The sequence below is a fragment of the Protopterus annectens genome, chromosome 12.part0, assembly GCF_019279795.1.
Source record: "Protopterus annectens isolate FY-2018-M chromosome 12.part0, PAN1.0, whole genome shotgun sequence".
NCBI lineage: Eukaryota > Metazoa > Chordata > Ceratodontiformes > Protopteridae > Protopterus > Protopterus annectens.
The window spans coordinates 291,363,416-291,381,414 of NC_056746.1; the positions used below are offsets into that span (position 1 = coordinate 291,363,416).

Consider the following 17,999-nt stretch of genomic DNA (forward strand, 5'->3'; position numbering starts at 1 on the left):
AATTCAAACATAAGTTCTTAATATTAAATAAACCCAGCACCCATATTGTGAATATACCTCAGTATTATATAAACAAGTATGGGCTTAACACAATGCCCTACATGTATATTTCTCAAATAATATATGTAAACATAAATCAAACATAAAAAGAATGTATAAATAAAAATAAAAAATAAAAATAAAAAATTAACAATAAAATGTACAAAAATTTCAGTCACATTGTCAAACTCTAATATAAATATATAGAACAAATTATTTCATAAATAGCAACAATGCTTTATAAATATATCATTGATAAATTGTAATATAATAATCTATGTTATATAAGATCATATTCATCATAATAATACATAGATATATATCACAAGAAATGTATTATAGGTGATCATTAATACCTGGCGGGAATAATGCACCCAAATGTATGATCCAATATTTCTCCTTTTCTGTCAAAATATTATCCCAGCCTTGTTGATGACTCCTATCACCAACAATCCTGTCAATAATAGTGAACTTGAATTTTGCCGTGGGATGTTTCATAGTATGTAGATAAAGGGCATTAGTAGATTTTTGTTTTAATGTTACTTCTATGTTCCCCAATTCTGATTCTAAGAGGCCTAGAAGTCTTTCCCACATAAAATGCAGAGCATTGACAAATGGCAAGATATATCACCCAACTCATCGAGCAATTACCAAAAAATTTTAAATCATAAACTTTGCTGGTATTGGCACTACTAAAAGATTTAGTTTTGTTGATATCCAAACAGGACGTACAATGTCCACAAGGATAGGTGCCAATCAATTCTTTGCCCATAATGGTGAGCTGTTTATACCTAGCCCCTCCACTACTATGATGTTTAAAGTGTGAAAACATAGAGCCTAAAGTTTTGCCCTTTCTATAAGAAAATTGGCAACGTGTCCCAAGATGTTGTCTAAGAATGTCATTAGCCATCAAGATATTCCAATTTCTCTCTACCACTCCTCTAATGACTAGATTATTCCTGCCATAGGTAGTGACCAATCTCATAACTTCATCCCCTTTTTTATCTTGTTGATGGTCTTTATATTGTATGAGCTGGTCCCTAGTTTTGTTGTCTGACCTATATTTAGCAGATTTGATATCAAACACAGCATACCCTCTATCATAGAATCTATTCATAAGATCCAAACTGGCTATCTCATAGTCTTCATGACTGGAATTAATTCTTTTGATACGACAGAATTGGGATTTTGGGATGTTCCGTACAGTGTGGCGGGGATGCATGCTCGAGGCATGTAGCAGTGTATTATATTCGGGATATTTCCTATATATTTTAGTACCTAGTGTGTCATCTGGCTTCCTATATACACTGACATCCAAGAATTCAATATTGGACCTACTACTATTAATAGTAAATTCAATGCCCCAAGGGTTACTGTTAAGGTAGTCCACAAATTCTTTAAGATATTCAGCATCCGCCACACCATCCAACAATCATCAAGATATCTGCCAGATATCTATTTCTCTGATGTAAATATTGTGAGATGTATCATAAATTAAGTATTCTTCTAAATGCCATGAATAGATCTGCGTATATGGGTGCAAAAGATGCACCCATAGCAGTGCTGTAACTGCCAATAGCAGTCACCTTGAAAGAAGAATACATTTTATTCAAAACATGCTCACACATACAGATCAAAAGTGTATTAAATCCAGGCCGATATAGGTTAGATTTCTCAAGCCAATATTGTAATGCTTGAAGACCCGCCCAATGGGGAATACTCGTGTATAAGGATTTTACATCCAAAGTACAGAGTAGCCAGTCTGGTTCAAGTTCCATCTCTGCTATGATTTGTAAAAACTGTGTAGTATCTTTAATCCTAGCTCTTACCTGAGTTAACAAAGGTTTTAAATATTCAGTCAAAAAAACTGAAAGTGGTTCCGTCAAGAACCATGACCAGACACAATTGGACTGACCAGGTGGGGAAGTCAGGGATTTGTGGATTTTAGGCAATAGATAAAGTATCTGTTTATTAGGATCATTAACTGTCAAATGTTTAACAATAGTATTAGACAAAATACCATTTTCAACTGCACTACTCAGGAACTCATCAATTTCCTTTTAAAAGTAGTGGTAGGATCAATGTCCATTTTCCTATAACATTTTTGGTCTGATAATTGTCTTAATCCTTCCTGTATATAATAATCTATATCCAAAACCACTACTGCCCCACCTTTATCTGCCCTGACAATAGCTATGTCATTGTTGTTTTTTAATTCCTCAAGTGCCTGTCTTTCAGTATGCTGAATATTGTCTGACAAAATATTGAAGCCATATGGCGGAAAATGTAAATCCTAAGTACTGCCTGTTGAAAGGCTGTAACATGCATATTAGCAGGAGGTTGAAAGGTAGATTTGAGAAACCTAAATTCAGTAGATCTTTGAGCTGTATTATTTGTCTGATCTGAAAAGAATATCTTAAGGTTTAGGCGGCAAAATTCAAAATATCTTTTACAGTTTGATATTGATCACAAAAATCCGGGTACAAACCCTAAACCTTTATTCAATATTTTTCTTGTTCCAATGTTAATTCCACCTTAGACAGATTAAGCACATTTTGAAATGTAGTAGTTACATCTATTTCAGAAGAGCTTGCACTATTCCATCCATTGATTCCAAATCTGAACCTATTGCGGTGTTTCCTCCCCAGCGTCGTTTCTTCTTACCCCAAAAGGGGTAGGTATATTACTTCTTTTTTATAAGGTGAGAGGTCAGAAGTAACCCCCTCACTGTCAGTGGGAGAAGACTCATCACCCGAGGTGCTGGTATATGTCTGTTCTCTATTCTTAAGAATTGGTCTAGGTCGTTTCTTAGTTTTGGCACCACTCCTACCCATAGACATATCTTTAAATCTCACTGATTTCTGAAGCTCAAAGGGTCGTCCTCTAGCATAATCATTAACGTCCCTATGAAATTTTTTAACTTTCCTCTCTTTCGTCAATTTGTCATACTGGGTCAATTCTTTTGATAAATTGGCAACCAACGTACCATAATTGGTGTTGGATTCAAATTGTTTACAAATACTGCTTAACTCTTTAATCTCAACAATATTTAAGTCTATTGTCCTTTCATAATAATCTGTCAATATTTGTACAAACTTCATGGATCCCTCTTGAACTGCCTCAAACCACTCATTGGTCAGCCTCTCTTCAGATCTGCTGACCATGGGCTTTAACTTAATTCTAAGTCCACGTGGCACTAATTTTTTATGTAAGTAAGCCTTAAATAGGCGTAGATGCCATATATTTGCTCTCAGCCCCTTAAGGGCTTTTTCCAGATACAAAATGCAAATTGGCATCCATCACTAGAGGGAGTGGTCTGTTGATCCATAGAACTGTTGCTTGAGATCGATTCCAGTCCAAAGACCTGGATATCTTCTCTATCAGCACACATACCCTGCAATATACTGTCCAAATTCATAGTAACTGTCCCAGCAAAACCTAAATGGGAAGATTGTGGTGCCAAAACTAGAAAAGACTCAAATAACTTCTGCCAAAACAAGGCACGAATAAATAGTATCCAATTATAATGGAATCTATAACATATACAAATACCAGTAACTCAGGAAAACACCAGCTACACTAAGTCCAGCTAACCAATATTGACCAAATTACATAAAATCCAAGGTAGATGGAAAACCTTATAGGGACCTAAAAAATGGCCAATGGATGAATAATAGTACTAACTACTAAGTAGAATCAGTTCCAAAATTACGTAACCAATCCAATCCAATTGTATTTTTTAAATAACATAGTCTAATCATTAGCAGTCTCAAACTTGCAGAATGTATATAATACAAAAGGTATTGAAATGTAAATGTCTAGTTGAAAAATACAGTCTTATATCACAATAACCAAATGACTGATAAATAAGTACTGTTCTAACTCAAACTCAAGTATCAACTCCTATCTGATAGTTTATAAGAACAAAGCATGAGTGTCTAACAAAATACACAACTAAATATAGGTAATGCAAAAAATTCTGAATATTGGTAGCTAATGAAACACACAGTCTTATATCCTAATATTTATAGTAAGACCGATAATAATATATTTTACCAATATTAAGAAATAATTATTAAATACCTTAGAACTCAAAAGGCATAAAAAATACCTTTATAATATTCTATCCAGCAGTATACCTACATATCCAGTTCCATAAGTATGACACATCATATATGGGTGATATCCCCCTATACTGTATATCCAAAGTTCCAAATCCTTATATTATCATATAACTAAAAGGCCTTTGGACCATACCAAAAATAAAAATCTAGCATAGTCCAAACCATCACTAGTATATCATAAAAATCTATCCAATCTAATGTCGACAATTACAAAAGCCACAAGCCAGTCAATTCTCAAACAATGTCAACAGAGTACACAAATAACCCCAAACATAAGCTAATGATTGTGTGGACATAATTATAACCATAGGTTCAAGCCCACCATTTTTCTTGCAACAGTATTTTAACGCATCCCATAATAATGCACTAAAAATTAAACAAATATACAGTCTAGAGCTAGGTACTATAAATATGTATGAGGTACCCTAAATGGTCCCGACATAATACAACCATATGTCAGCACAATTCTGGGTATATCATAACCCTAGATAACTAGGTGCAAATCACATAGTAGATGAAAACATGACTTGTATAATCAATCTGTATATCCCTTTGGCCAACCACCATTATATAAATATCTGGCAACGTGTATAGCGACAAAAGCACACTCGTCACGCTACCTTCCACTCAAATAAGTACAAAAAGATATACCGAAACACTTGCACCTAGTATAGAAAACACAAGCATTAGTAAACCCCATACAGATTAACAAATGTAACCCCAAAATACCTGATTTATGTATAATGACCAAATGCGTCACCATACATATATTCTGTCCTAGATTGATATGTAAATTCTAAATAAGAAAAAGTAACTTGAACCCAAACGGCATTTCAATTATATTCAATACACATAAATGTTTAAGTATAATGAAAAACATTATCACTTAACAATGTGCACAACCTAGTAACTAGACCAATATAAATGCAATATACAGATCAAAAGGAGCCGTTAATATAAATCCATAACGCCCCTCATACTTCCGTATTTACAAGACATATAATTGAAAGCCCAAAAAGTTATAATACATTGGTTTCCAAAGACAAAAAGTCAAAATAATGTCCATATTACATTCATAGTGTCACTGTGCTCCATTCGACATATTCCATACACCGACCCTCTGACTATGCAAAAAAAGGCCACGATAGTTCCCAAAAACGTTGACGGCCTAATATTCTTAGGTAAACAGTACATGAACATGAGGATAACAAGTATTCCTCAATACAATGTTCCCAGAGACCATCAGATAGAAGTGAAAATAATGTCTGACATAAACCAAAAATTCCGTCTATATTATAGATTCCGCACAATGTAGTGGCTTATTGGACCCACAAAAACGAGCCGAAACTTGCTTCTAACTGGACTTTATCATTTATCAAAAACGATGTTCCAAAACACATATAGTCCAATAGGTAATCCACAACCGGAGAACTGGTTAATCAAAGTACTGACCATACATAGAAAAAAGGAATGAACAGACATCCGTTGGCTTCTATAGTTAAGTAAAAGCCTCCTCCAGGTGATGAGTCTTCTCCCACACTCGACTGGAACAAGATGGCTCCCAGAGAGGTACAAGCAACAACCAAACACACCAAACCTCTCACGTGGAGCGATGCATGGCCAACCAAACTCATAAATTACACAACGGCCAGCAAGTACTGTTCCAAAACCATTTTATTGACAAATGCACAAAGGATATAAAAATATATCCTGCTCCAAACCGGTTTCGGTAACCCTTCTTCAGTGGAGCTGAAAAATATGAAAAAGCCAAACACAACATCTGATTCCCTTTTATAATGTCAGTCATCACTTTAAACCAATCAAAATTCAAACATAAGTTCTTAATATTAAATAAACCCAGCACCCATATTGTGAATATACCTCAGTATTATATAAACAAGTATGGGCTTAACACAATGCCCTACATGTATATTTCTCAAATAATATATGTAAACATAAATCAAACATAAAAAGAATGTATAAATAAAAATAAAAATAAAAATAAAAATTAACAATAAAATGTACAAAAATTTCAGTCACATTGTCAAACTCTAATATAAATATATAGAACAAATTATTTCATAAATAGCAACAATGCTTTATAAATATATCATTGATAAATTGTAATATAATAATCTATGTTATATAAGATCATATTCATCATAATAATACATAGATATATATCACAAGAAATGTATTATAGGTGATCATTAATACCTGGCGGGAATAATGCACCCAAATGTATGATCCAATATTTCTCCTTTTCTGTCAAAATATTATCCCAGCCTTGTTGAAAGGGCAAAACTTTAAGCTCTATGTTTTCACACTTTAAACATCATAGCAGTGGAGGGGCTAGGTATAAACAGCTCACCATTATGGGCAAAGAATTGATTGGCACCTATCCTTGTGGACATTGTACGTCCTGTTTGGATATCAACAAAACTAAATCTTTTAGTAGTGCCAATACCAGCAAAGTTTATGATTTAAAATTTTTTGGTAATTGCTCGATGAGTTGGGTGATATATCTTGCCATTTGTCAATGCTCTGCATTTTATGTGGGAAAGACTTCTAGGCCTCTTAGAATCAGAATTGGGGAACATAGAAGTAACATTAAAAACAAAAAATCTACTAATGCCCTTTATCTACATACTATGAAACATCCCACGGCAAAATTCAAGTTCACTATTATTGACAGGATTGTTGGTGATAGGAGTCATCAACAAGGCTGGGATAATATTTTGACAGAAAAGGAGAAATATTGGATCATACATTTGGGTGCATTATTCCCGCCAGGTATTAATGATCACCTATAATACATTTCTTGTGATATATATCTATGTATTATTATGATGAATATGATCTTATATAACATAGATTATTATATTACAATTTATCAATGATATATTTATAAAGCATTGTTGCTATTTATGAAATAATTTGTTCTATATATTTATATTAGAGTTTGACAATGTGACTGAAATTTTTGTACATTTTATTGTTAATTTTTTATTTTTATTTTTTATTTTTATTTATACATTCTTTTTATGTTTGATTTATGTTTACATATATTATTTGAGAAATATACATGTAGGGCATTGTGTTAAGCCCATACTTGTTTATATAATACTGAGGTATATTCACAATATGGGTGCTGGGTTTATTTAATATTAAGAACTTATGTTTGAATTTTGATTGGTTTAAAGTGATGACTGACATTATAAAAGGGAATCAGATGTTGTGTTTGGCTTTTTCATATTTTTCAGCTCCACTGAAGAAGGGTTAACCGGTTTGGAGCAGGATATATTTTTATATCCTTTGTGCATTTGTCAATAAAATGGTTTTGGAACAGTACTTGCTGGCCGTTGTGTAATTTGCGTAGTTTGGTTGGCCGTGCATCGCTCCACGTGAGAGGTTTGGTGTGTTTGGTTGTTCACAATAGCTAGGCCAGAGGCTGTGTCCATTTAGCAGTGGCCCGTTTCTCATCTATTAAGATAGGATATAACCTCATGTAGTAGTTTGGTATCCTTCTTGTCTCCAGACAACTTCCTGCTGGCATTTTGTCATTCCCACTTACTGGCTCCCCTACCTTTTGTTCCCCACTTTGCCTCCATGGACATCTACATGCCCCCTCTGGTTACGTTTAAAACATTTAACCCTTGATCCTGGCAGTGTACCTAAACTAGTGGCTTCCCATGTTACTGGCAGACTCTGAAGGGGTGGTTTAGGCTGCCCAGCATGGGTTCTCTTAGACCCATGTGCAGAACTGGGTATCCCTTTTCTGTGCAGTGATGCCCTGCTTACTACGTATAGGTCTCCCTTTTTCCCCTCAACTCATCTGCGATATTGCATTCTCCATTTGCCAACCAGATTCTCATGTCCTCGGGCAAAGTGCTAAGGGCTTATTCCCTCACCAAAAGGTCTGCCAGCCCTTCAAAAGTGGTGACCTGACACCCACTCACCCACCTATGAAAATAAGTGCTTATATTCACACACACTTTCACCTGCCTTGCTTCTATGCTCACAAAACTTTTTTTTCTATAAGCTTCAGGTGTTAACTTAAAGCATTCCAATAAACTATTTTTAACTGTATTATAATTATAATGTAAGCAATCAGTATCAGACAATTTGTAAATAGCAGTTACAGCTTTACCATGGAGTAAGGGGGTCAGGAAGCGTACCCAGAGCCCTTGGTCAACATTACATTGTTTACAAACCCTTTTAAACATATGAATAAAACCATCAAAATTATCACTCTCTAAATTGCGGAATAAATATACTGACCTTTATTGCTTCTGGGGTTAAGTTATTCCCTTCCCCATTACCTTGATGAACCTGGTGAACAAGTCAACATCTCCTTTTCATGTTGCCTCTGTCTCTCATTTTCTTTGGCTTCCAGATGTCTCAGTCTCTCTGCTGATTGTAATGCCATATGTTTCTCTTTTGCTGCAGCCTCCAAATGCCACTGTCTCTCTGCTGATTACAGTTCCAACAGTTTGGCCTCCAATTCAAGTCTCTAACTCTACATAGATTTTTAAGTCCTCTGAGGCAAAGTTGAACTGTCCATTTTCTGAGAGTTGTACATCCCCAAGGCCAGTCTGGCTGTCTTCCTGGTTGCTGGGCTGTGATGCAGCTGTGGTTAAGGCTGCAATCATTTCTCCTTTAGTCAGGTTGGCATGCCTCAGTCCTTTGGCTTGGCACATCGCTGTTCCTAGTCAGCTTGCCATACTCCTCCACTGACATCCTTGCCTGCTTTCCCTGACTAACTAAGCTAACAAAAAATAAATAAAACTATTGTGATATGAAACTCTGAATGTCTACTGTATGGCTGCTTGAGAGTACAAACACCTTCTTTAGTGACCACTGTTTACAGGCTACAAAAGTTCAATCCACTGAATCATAATATGTGATATGGTGTTCCCACCACTGCCCATCAATAATGTGATGACCCACCACTGGACCAGTAATCAAGGAGCCTCAATCCTCACCACTAGCGTCAGCAGGGGATGTACACTAAGAGGATGACAAGCACACACAAACTATTTCTATATGCAGCTCTCTGCATCAAGTGCAATTTCCTTTAAGAGCACACACAGACCACAGTCAGTCCGGGACTGGTTTCTCCCTCTTTCTCCAAATCCCCAATAAGACTGGCACGGCTACAGAATTGAGTCCTTCGGCAGGGTTCCAAGCCAAGTCCTCCAACACACACACTGTCTAACCAGTGCTTCATGCCCCCGACACACACACATGGAAAAGGCTGGCACAGGTTTACTAGCTATGGCCCCTTCTGCCCAGACTATAAGGTAGTTATCACTCTCACCAGAACCCCTTATCAGCTACTTTAAGGCCCTTAAAGGGTGTCCAGTTTTACTGTGCAATACTAATACAAATGGTAGTCTGACCAAGAATAAGGCTATTAGGAGTGGCCCACACAGTGTCACCAAATAAATATGCAAGTACTCTCAAAGCTTAAATCTGTCTACACAGATCAGCCACAATGAAAGGTTTAAAATGTATTTAATAATATTAAAAGAACAAAACAATACTATATACATCAGAGTTCAAAACCACAGGAAATATTTAAAACATTGCCGGACAGTCTCAAATAAATAAACAAAAATATCTAAACTAAGCTTCACTATATTCCTGGCTATATTTAAGAGACTTATACTGTTACCTAGAAACTTACTTCATTAAAGAAAGTCAGATGTGATGAATGGGTCTTCTAGCTGTTGTCAGGTCCAAGACAGAATACTCTATCTCACTAAGAGACTTCTCAAATATTACTGCTGGGATAACTTGCAGAATTATATCATTTCTTGTCCTCTGACTCCCAGTTCCCAGGCAAAACAACCATTGACGAAGTTAGCAGTATTGAGGATCTAATTGTAAAAATATACAGACAAGGGCTTCTCCTCAGATCTCTGACAGATGCTGGAAATCATAAAAAATTGCATTCGTTCATGCTTTCAAGACTAGTAATTAATTCACCCTAAAGACAATACAGAAAGTTTCCTAGTACAGACATTGTGTCTCTTGCTGTACTGAAAACTGAAAGATACCATCTTTTATGGCCTAGCCATAAAGTAATTTAATTTCAGCTGTTTTTCTAAAACTTACTAGACTGAGGTTAACCTCTGTATCCCAGTTTCCACTGTTAAAATATATACATTTAAATAGTAACAATAGTGCATGTACATGTCTGTTCTTTTCCAGAAGGGCAACTATGGTTCCATTTTAAATGGAAGCATTTTGCAAATACTATTTTCAACACAGACATCTGCACAATTTGATATACACGACATACAGTTCCAATACATTTGTAACACAAGCATTTTACAGAAATCATTTCGATAGTCACCTACGACAAACTTATTTACAAAATTCTAGTTACCTGGGTTGGCAGCATCTCCTTTCGTACAAATGTTAAAGTTTTCGTATATACTTGAATTTCTGAGTCCTTTATTTTCTTTGCCAAAAGCTCTAAATAATAACTCTAAATAGAAAGCTAATACCAAAGGGGAAAGAGGATATCCTTCTGTGATTCATCTTATCAAAAACAGCCCCAAAATGTACAAAAGTAAGTAATGCAGAAGTAATTAAAGCTTATATAGAAGTAGCATAATGAAGTTATAAAAAACTTGTAAACAAGGAAATTTGATAAAAAGGAGAATACATTGAACATAAAAATATAGTGTTAGAAATACATTACTGCGTTAAACAATTCATTGTATGTTTTATATGTTACAAACTTTCTGGTTAAACAGACACTGACTAAGGTGTTGAAAAGGGAAAATAGGTTGAATGTAAGAGGGATATTAAGAACATACAGGAGAGACTGAAAACGTGAATAGTGAAGAAGTGTACAGAAGATAAGTTAGACAAATATAGCATTTGGAAAGAACTATGCAGAAGTTATTAATGTTGTCAAATGTTTGTCTCCCCCATAAAGTCACATTGATTCATATCCATCAATTTTGGCAAGACATTCTTTTACCTAGTATTGACAAAACACTTTATAATTATGGTTTAAAATTTAAATGCATCTATATGAAGCAAAATCTGAAGGGTCTATACGATTTTTGGGTAATAGCCATCACAGCTTTCTTCATAGGTAGGTACTAGGCTATTGGCCCTAGGGCCTATACAAGCCTAGCCAAAAAGGTACCCTGGCTTTCGCTACCCAAGAAAATTATTTTCCTGTGCCCCTGACAAGAAGAGCCACAGAAGTGATCCCCGGGGTGAATTTCCTATTACCCATCCAATCATCAAGATTTTTCTTGAAGAGTGCTAATGAGGAGCTCTGTTTGACATATATAGGTAGTCTGTTCCAGAGTATGGGAAGTCTCTGGGACAGGAATCTACCCCTCCAGCATGCTCTGTTTATTGTGGTGACAAGGTGTAGGTCCCTAGAGCATGTAGCTCGGAGGGACTGGGATTTCTTTAAGTGGAGCATGTCCAACAGCTCTGGGTTTTGACATAGCTTTGTATGTTAAGCAGAGATCGCCTCTGAGTAGGCGATATGCGACGGAGTAAAGCTGGAGTTTTTTTTAGACTGTCTGCGTAGGGCATCTGTTTGAGGGTGGTAATCCTCTTTGTGAGGTATATCTGCGGCCTTTCCAGTTGTTGTAGAGGTCTTGTGAGGTACATACCAAAAGGGGCGTTGTACTCTATAATGGGTCTAATGAGTGATGCGTAGAGGGGAACAATGACCTCTTTTGTTCTGGATGAGAAACCTTTTGTGATGAGGTGTGCCACGAAGAAGGATTTCCTGACCACTGTGGCGATGTGATTATCAAAGGAGAGACTAGTGTCCACCTGTGTCCCGATGTCTCATCACACTTTCGGTGTTAAGTAGACTATCTCCTATGTGGTGGGTCATGGGTACAGAGTTTCTACCAAAGGGGATGGCAATGCACTTTTTGGCACTGAGCATGAGACCATGGCTTTGACACCAGGCATCTGTCTCACTGAGGCCCTTTTGTAGGATGTCCACATCGTTAGGAGTTGATTATGGCTCCTAGTTTGCAGTCATCTACGAACTTATTTAGCCAAAGACCTTCTGTGTTAGCCTGTACTACAGAGAAGTAGATACCAAACAGGGGAGTACCCAGGACTGAACCCTGTGGTACTCCACTTGTCACTGGTCTGAAGTTCAATTTGGAGTCTGCTACTTTCACAGTGTGGGTTCTGTCAGTAAGCCAGTTGGCAACCCATCTTGTAACATAGGGATTTATACATAGTTTAGTGAGTTTTTCTATAATTCCAGAGTGGGGGATGGTGTCAAACTCCTTGGCGAGATCTAGATAGGCTGTGTGAACCACCTTACCCTCATCTATGACTTTGGTGACTGCTTCAAATAAGTCTATCAGGTTTAGGAGACATGATCTGCCTTTTACAAACCCAAACTGTGTGGGGTCCAGAGTTTGGAGATCTCCAATGTCTTTGTTTATGAGTATGATGATACGTTCCATGGCCTTGCAGAACAGGCTCGTCAGGCTAACAGGGTGGTAGTTCCCGGGGTCTGTCATGGCTCCCCCTTTGTGGAGTGGGATAACAGTCGTGGTGCGCCATTCAATGGGCACAAAGCCTGAGATGAGGCTATGATTGAACATGGTACTTAGGTGGAGTGCCAGTTCATTCTGTAGTTCGTGTAGAAAGCAGCCTGGGATGTTGTCAGGTCCTATGGTTGCTGTGTTCATGGCTTTGGAGAGTGAGGTTTTTACCTGTGCAGCCGTGACTACAGGAACTTTGCATCCTTCCAGTATAGAGATGGGCCCTTTAGGGGGTGAGAGAGGGGGGTAAAGTTAGCACTGAACTTATCTGCCAGGATGTTGGCAATATCAGTTGGTTCTGTAGATTTAGTGTCATTGTGCTGTAACTAAGAGAAGATCTGAGTTGCCACTGAGATTCTTGACATAGCTATAGAATGCTTTGTGGTTTTCTTTAGAATCAGTGTCAATTTTGTTTTCATGGCTAGCTTTGGAGGATTTTATGAGGGATCTCGGCTTCTTACTGAGGCTGGCCAGGGAGTTCCTCCGATCATGGGATTTTACTCTTTTTTGCAACACTTTCTTTCTTCTGCTGTAGAGTTTGTTTATGGCAGGAAGACCACCAGACTGGCTTCCTTTTTTTGGAGGATAGCATCTTGGTTCTCTTAGGGATAGCACGATCCATGCACTCGTGCAAGTGCTTATAAAGTGCATTTGTGTAGGATTCAGCAGTCGTACCTCTATTGTCCATCTGCATGGGTGTCGTGAAGTTTCCCACTTCTGTCTTAAGCGTGAAGTTGGCTTTGGAGAAATTTTTTACGGTTGTTTTCCTAATGGAGGGTGGGAGCGGGATGTGGATGCCTAGGGTGATTAGTTTGTGGTTGGATCTGACCAACGAGGAACTGACCTCTGGTGTGGAACACCGGTCACCCATGTTGGTGATGACCACGTCTAGGATATTGTTGCCCCTGGTGGGGTGTGGATAAGTTGATCCAAGGCGTTGGAATTGATGAATTCCACCAAACATTGAGCAAACCAGTTGGTACATGAGCAGTTTTCCCAACTAATGGTGGGGTAGTTGAAATCACCCATTATTAGGGTGTTGGGTTGTACCCTAATATTTTCCAGTGTGTCAAGAAAAGAGGAGTGGGAATCCTGGTGGGGGGTCTGTAGCAAGCTACAATCTGGATTGCGGTCCTGCCCAGAGTTAGTTGAACTTGGACAATCTCGGATGCATTATGCTGAGCAACTAGCTTGGAGATGTGGATATCCTTAATGAATATGAATATGTCTCCACCTTTAGTGTTTCGGTCCGGGTTAGGTGGCTGAAAGGTGTGGTATGAATTATAGCCTGGTAATGCAGGGGTACTTTCTGGAGCTTTGAACCAGGTCTCTGTCATTGCACAGATTGGAGTGCCTCGAGTGAGTGCATTTTGAGGTTTAGACTTCTAGCATTGAGTAGCATTACCCTCAGATTTTGCTAGCTTGTACCTGTTAGGGTGGTGAATTTGTCATTTGAACCTTACCTAAAAAAGGCACTATAGGGGTAGCAAGAGTCTTTGCCAATATCCGGACTTCCAAGGTCGACAGGTGCAGGCCATCTCTGGCAAAACACCGTGGTCTGTCGATCATGTCATCCCAGGCAGACAGATACTGGATTCCCTTAGAATGACACCAGAAGCTTAGCCAATTGTTGAAGTCAATCATTTTCTCCTTGTACTGTGGTATCATTCTGGGTGATGGCAGGATGCTACTCAGGGCTAGGGTCATACCTGCTTGGGCTACAAGATCAGAGAGCTCCTCCATGTCTCTTTTCATGTAGTCCAGGGAGGTACGTCTCAGGTCATTCACACCAACATGGACAATGACAGTGTCATATTTGTACTTATTGTGGAGTGACCTGAGTGAGTGCGTTATGTGGTGGATCCTGGCACCAGACAGGCAGCTGACCATAACTTTCTCCTTGTTTAGCCTGGTAAATGGAACTTCAGTGTGCCTGACTACAGAGTCATCTATGACTAGAGTGTTGGGTACATTACACCTTATGGGCTGTAGTTGAGTGGCACACTGAGTATGTGGGCTATGTGTCATTCGGGTTGTGTTGCGGGTGGAGGTTGCTTGCATTTCTGCTTTGGAGGTCTCGGTTGTTTGGGCAGATATTTATTGAGAGTCTCCGTGAATGTAGGTGTGTGTTTTGTGCTTTGGTGGTGTAGGTTTTGAGGGACTATGTGATGAGTGTGGTGCAGTGCAAGTGTTTACCTTCTCCTCTTGACGGTCTAGTCCAATCTTCGGTGAAGAGAGCTTTGCTTCCAGTTTGGCTATATAAGTTCATCTCTCACAGGTCATAGTGTTGGGTGGTAGGAGGAGAGGGTTGTCTGTGTACATGAGGCAATTGCTGCATTGCCCCAAGATGCCCACATTCATCAGCTCCTGGTGTTTTCTCCTGTCTACCTGACCTTTAGACATGCCTGGATAGGTGCTTATTTATTAAGTACTAAAAACTGTTTTCCTCTAGACAAGTGAGGAAAGTGGAGTGTTGTACTAATTTGTAGCTTATTTAGTGCTTACAACGTGTTCTGAACAAGTGCTAAGCTCAAAGAAACAGATTTGAGTGCTAAAACTAAAAAGCTGGTAAGTTGCAAGGGAAAATTTGAAGAGCAGACTTTATGGCGCCAGGAATAGTTTAACCCTAGTTAAGCGGGGAGGGGGGCTCAGGAGCTTACAAACAGTCCTGGATACAGCAAATCTGTATCTAGACTAGACTTGTTACAGGAAAGGGGGGAGGCAAGCTTAGACTTTTTTTCAGTAAAGTGGAAATGGAGAAAGCTGGAACAGAAGTTAATTCAAGTGGGTTGGCCTTCACAAATGTTCTCTGTTAGATTGAATGAACTAATGGCACTAGACTGGGAGGAGTGTCACAGATCAAATATACCGTATGGGCAGGCAACTGCAAAGCCACCAAGTACAAGAACACCACAACACTAGGGACAGTGGGTGGGAAACTATTACAGTTCCTAGCTGTAGCCGCTAAATGAAAAGTTTTAAACAGATCAAGGAGCAAGCAGATTCTAGAGAATGCTTTTAACTGCAAACAGACTAGACTAAAACACAGAAACCTCAAAAAAATCAAAAATGCACAGAAAAGCTTGGATAGAGCACTCAAACAGAAAATACAACTCTCAGCATGAAAAAGCAGTTTACAGTCAAGTAATTCAGTAAACATGCAATTAAAGTAATGAAACAGTATCTAGCAATGAAAAATACAGTTAAAACAGTATAAAACAGTACATAAATGCAGTGACAGTAAAAAAGCTTTATAACAGTGCAAAATGTAGTAGATTAACTGTATAGCACAATTATGGGTTTCAGAAGTGCAGTTCAGTGAAATAAGTGTAAGAAATAAGTTAATCCTCTTCTTGGAATCTTAAAGAATTTCTGCTTCTTCCAAGATGTTGGTACTGTCCCTCTTCATTGTTAAGCAAAACACTCCAGATATGTATCATTTTCTTTTGGCTCAATTTCCCCAACTTCCACAGGAATACTGTTGGTTTCTGTGGACTCCCCTGTTGATTGATTATACTTCACCCTTTTTATCTAATCTTTTCCTATTTTAGTTATTATTAAACCTCATCTTCCTGTAACCTTGTCATACTTAAGCTTTCCATGAACATTTCCACATTCTTCCTCTTTATTCAAATGTTCATATTTCTATAAGATCTCAGGCTATTTTTAATGTTATTGGCTCCCTAGGTCTGGTGACAACCCCTTCTACTTCTTCTTGCCTAAGTTGTTACACTACAAGTTTATGTTCTCCACAGTTATTAAAAAAATAATTGCTTAGCAGCAACCTTTTTAAACTTCCATGTTATTTAGAAAACTCCCTTCCTTTCTTTTAGCAGTTGCGCCTCTTCTTGTTCTTTAAAATTCCCATTATTGTCAGTCTCTCTAAATAATTGCTACTTTCCCCATAGTTCTTTGTCTCTTATTTCTACCATGTTTTAAACTCCATTTCCACTTTATCCCAATCAGTAAGTATCCCTTCTGAAGAAATTTCCATCTTTCCAAATAATTCTTGATTCATTTCCACTACCCATTCGCTAAATTCCTCTCATTCTAACAGAAAACTGAGCATCAGTGTCTCATTTTAATTCATTTCCTTGCAACTTTATCATAGTTTTTACTGACACATGATCTGAAATAGTTACTGGATGTGTGTCAAAGCTTTCAACTGTATACGTATCCTCACAGGTTCATATGTACTTACTAGGCTATTGCTCTGTGAGGATCTGGCTTATCAAGTGAGCTTGTGTTGGCCCTTGAAAATCCAGAGGAGAAGGTGCAAGTCTCTCGCCAGGCCATACCCGTATCTTTAGCAGGTCTCCAACGTGAACAGCCTCTGGAATGTTAAAATAATGTAGGTTAGGGAAGTTGGCAAGCCAGATCTGTAACTTTGGGATATGGACTGGCTCGAACGGCTTGGTTGGTCATGCTTGGGTGAGAAGTAGGGCTAGGCACAGGACTTGGCTGGATGAGGTATCACCCCCTCACAGTGTACCATAATGGAGGGGGGCAGGGGATTGGTGACAGTGACTTTACACACTCACAGGACCCCTCTTGTGAATCACCCTGGTTGTGGCAGGTACCAATCCAAACTGGTATCCTGCATAATCCAGCACCTAACAGCAGACTTGGAACTGGCGTGGACCAAGGGAATCAGACTGTCCAATTAAAACAAAGCATTTCAAAGGCCAGAAACAAGGTGTTGATGTGATGTGATTTCTGCTCAGTGCTCTAAATGTCTAAGTGAAGATATTAACTGAAGCACAGGTAAATGGGAGTAACTATTACTTTAAGGTAGTCTAATACCTTGTCATCTAATTAGTGATGCACATGAATGGATGTGAGAGATTCCCACTGTCCCTACCTACTATCTAGTGAAACCACAGGCAAGAGAATTGTTTTATTACTTTATCTACATTAAAGTGCACTTCCATCGTGGCTGCCTTACTGGTCTGTTTTTGTTTTTATAGGCAAGAGAATGAGCATAGCAGAATCAGTGGACAAAGAAAACCCTGTTGAGCTTGACTCTAGTCTGACACTGTGAAGAGACATGAGAAGTGTAGAATAAGTGGGAGGCCTTGGTTGCTCATGAAATACCACTACTCATTGTTATTGCACTTACCTGGTGAGCCTCATTGGAGCTCTCACTTCTGGCTTCAAGCACCCCAACATGACCTGCTATGGGGACAGTGTTAGGTGGGGAGTTTGACTGGGGCAATACTCCTGTCAAAGAGTACCGTACATATCCCAAGGAGAGTGCAAGGAGGACAGACCTCCCGTGAAG

The 17,999-nt window shown here is 38.4% G+C and overlaps 1 protein-coding gene across 3 annotated transcripts in view; it reads right to left on the reverse strand.

The window, feature by feature from the left end:
* PTCD1 (pentatricopeptide repeat domain 1) overlaps window positions 1-17,999 on the reverse strand; it is a 465,981-nt gene that overhangs the window by 431,389 nt on the left and 16,593 nt on the right. The window lies entirely within an intron of this gene.